We start from the raw sequence: 3431 nt of genomic DNA, 5'->3' as shown, positions 1-3431 counted from the left end.
GTTAGAGTGGTCTTCAGGGTTGGAGTGGTCCTCAGGGTTAGAGTGGTCTTCAGGGTTAGAGTGGTCTTCAGGGTTGGAGTGGTCCTCAGGGTTAGAGTGGTCTTCAGGGTTAGAGTGGTCCTCAGGGTTAGAGTGGTCTTCAGGGTTAGAGTGGTCCTCAGGGTTAGAGTGGTCTTCAGGGTTAGAGTGGTCTTCAGGGTTAGAGTGGTCCTCAGGGTTAGAGTGGTCTTCAGGGTTAGAGTGGTCCTCAGGGTTAGAGTGGTCTTCAGGGTTAGAGTGGTCCTCAGGGTTAGAGTGGTCCTCTGGGTTAGAGTGGTCCTCAGGGTTAGAGTGGTCTTCAGGGTTAGAGTGGTCTTCAGGGTTAGAGTGGTCCTCAGGGTTAGAGTGGTCTTCAGGGTTGGAGTGGTCCTCAGGGTTAGAGTGGTCTTCAGGGTTAGAGTGGTCCTCAGGGTTAGAGTGGTCTTCAGGGTTAGAGTGGTCTTCAGGGTTAGAGTGGTCCTCAGGGTTAGAGTGGTCTTCAGGGTTAGAGTGGTCCTCAGGGTTAGAGTGGTCTTCAGGGTTAGAGTGGTCTTCAGGGTTAGAGTGGTCCTCAGGGTTAGAGTGGTCTTCAGGGTTAGAGTGGTTTTCAGGGTTGAGGTGGTCTTCAGGGTTAGAGTGGTCTTCAGGGTTAGAGTGGTCCTCAGGGTTAGAGTGGTCTTCAGGGTTAGAGTGGTCTTCAGGGTTAGAGTGGTCCTCAGGGTTAGAGTGGTCCTCTGGGTTAGAGTGGTCCTCAGGGTTAGAGTGGTCCTCAGGGTTGGAGTGGTCCTCAGGGTTAGAGTGGTCCTCAGGGTTAGAGTGGTCCTCAGGGTTGGAGTGGTTCTCCGGGTTAGAGTGGTCCTCAGGGTTGGAGTGGTCCTCAGGGTTAGAGTGGTCTTCAGGGTTAGAGTGGTCCTCAGGGTTAGAGTGGTCCTCAGGGTTAGAGTGGTCCTCAGGGTTGGAGTGGTTCTCCGGGTTAGAGTGGTCCTCAGGGTTAGAGTGGTCCTCAGGGTTAGAGTGGTCCTCAGGGTTAGAGTGGTCTTCAGGGTTGGAGTGGTCCTCAGGGTTAGAGTGGTCTTCAGGGTTGAGGTGGTCTTCAGGGTTAGAGTGGTCTTCAGGTTTAGAGTGGTCCTCAGGGTTAGAGTGGTCTTCAGGGTTGGAGTGGTCCTCAGGGTTAGAGTGGTCTTCAGGGTTGGAGTGGTCCTCAGGGTTAGAGTGGTCCTCAGGGTTGGAGTGGTCCTCAGGGTTGGAGTGGTTCTCCGGGTTAGACTGGTCCTCAGGGTTAGAGTGGTCTTCAGGGTTGGAGTGGTCCTCAGGGTTAGAGTGGTCCTCAGGGTTAGAGTGGTCTTCAGGGTTGGAGTGGTCCTCAGGGTTGGAGTGGTCCTCAGGGTTAGAGTGGTCCTCAGGGTTAGAGTGGTCTTCAGGGTTGGAGTGGTCCTCAGGGTTAGAGTGGTCCTCGGGGTTAGAGTGGTCCTCAGGGTTAGAGTGGTCTTCAGGGTTGGAGTGGTCCTCAGGGTTGGAGTGGTCTTCAGGGTTGGAGTGGTCCTCAGGGTTGGAGTGGTCCTCAGGGTTAGAGTGGTCCTCAGGGTTAGAGTGGTCTTCAGGGTTGGAGTGGTCCTCAGGGTTAGAGTGGTCCTCAGGGTTAGAGTGGTCCTCAGGGTTAGAGTGGTCTTCAGGGTTGGAGTGGTTGAGGGATTAGTCCTCCGGGTGTTGGTGGTTCTCAGAGTGTTGGATTTGAGTGGTCCTCAGGGTGTGTTTTTTATTTACTCGAAAGTCCCTTGAGATCAGAGCCTCTTTTGGAGGGAGGATTAGAGTCATCCTCAGAGGGTAAAAGGGTGCAGCGTACGAGTGGTCTTTAGAGTGTGGGGTCAGTGTGGTCTTTGGGGTGTAGATGGAGTATGTTTTAGTGCAGCGTGGAAATGGGAGGAGACAGCAGAGAGAGAGAGCGAGAGAGAAGAGGAAGTACAGCTCTGACCCAGCCTTTATTATTTAAGACTGATTAAATATTTACTCTGCACTCATACACAAACACTGACTCGACTGAAGCTGCCGCACAGAGGAACGACTGGGCCAAAAAACAACCATGAGAGGACAGAAGGTCAAAAATAAGGGAGAAAAAAGGATATAATCATAGAAACAAACATGTTGCTCTTGATTGTGGACAGAAATGAAGTCCCGTCCGTGTATTCTTGTGTTTATGTGGTGTTCCAAATGAAATATTCTCCTAATTCTGGAAGTTCGTCTGGACGCTGCCATCCAACGTAATCCTCCTTCCAGTTTTATTAATTTACGTCTGACCTAGAGAGAAAATAAGTTCTACACAGACTAAAAAGTAATTTTAAGGCCGTCCAGGGAATCGGTGCAGTGTTGACTTGTTGGTCACGTGAACATTTTAAATTTAAATTTACTTTATAGCATATTATAGTGGGGAGACTTTTGTGCTGATCCATGGCAAAAAGAAGTCAAAGTGGGCGGGGCGGAAGACGGTGAATACATTTAATCCCGTAAGTCCCTTCAACATTGATTCTATTTAACAAAATATTAAAAACAAGCTTCAGCAAGGGCTTTGTGCACAGCAGAGCGTTGGCTAGCTAACAGTTTCTCACAGCTAATGCTAACTTTTCGTAAAACTTAAAATATAAAAAAAACAACCAATTAAAATTTAAAGTAAAGACTACCTGAATGTGTTTATTTATAAATTTCTTCAGTTTTGTTCTGTTTTTTTATTTAAAAGGCCTCATTAGCTAGCATTAGCATTAGCATTGACCCACAATCACTTCCCTTTCCAAACAGAAGTATCCGCCGGTGAAGTCTTCAACTCATTTGTAAAGTCTTTGACATGTCGTCAGTGACATCTCTGCCAAGTGCCTGATCTTGAAGTATTTATTAATTTCAGAGAACTCCATAGAGAAAGAATTGGACAGGAAGCAGTGACGCTAACACTGAGCTAGCTTGACGCTATTGTTCAGTGCCCATTATGTACTTTTTACCTGTTTTTGCTTGCATAGACAAAAGGGGAAACAATGGGGGGAATCTACAGACAAGTTATAAAGTGCACGTTTAAGTTAATTTAGAGCCAATAGATCTTTATTTTGACCCAATAAGTTGCAGCAGACTCTGGACGTGAACTGCTGGAGAGCTTGGGTCAGGGCCGGAGAGCAGAGCTTGTATCGATCTAGAGACCAGAGATTTTCTTCTGGGGCTGATGGGAAACCACATCCTCTCTCCCTCAGGGGTGAATCCTCTTTCTTCAAACTTGGCTCGGAGTGGAGTCGGATCATTTTGGTTGGAACACTAATCAATCTTGAAAAAGTCGACCAATCGCGCCTCAAACCTGACAACAAATCCCGGCTCTGAACAAGAGTGATGTCATTTTTGGCCCCTCCTCTTTCTGCAGGAATCCCCCTCTGTTTAGA

The sequence above is a fragment of the Eucyclogobius newberryi genome, unplaced genomic scaffold (assembly GCF_026437365.1).
Source record: "Eucyclogobius newberryi isolate DKJ021-1_F unplaced genomic scaffold, fEucNew1.0.hap1 SCAF_17, whole genome shotgun sequence".
Classification (NCBI taxonomy): Eukaryota; Metazoa; Chordata; class Actinopteri; order Gobiiformes; family Gobiidae; genus Eucyclogobius; species Eucyclogobius newberryi.
Note: the sequence above shows the minus strand (reverse complement) of the source record.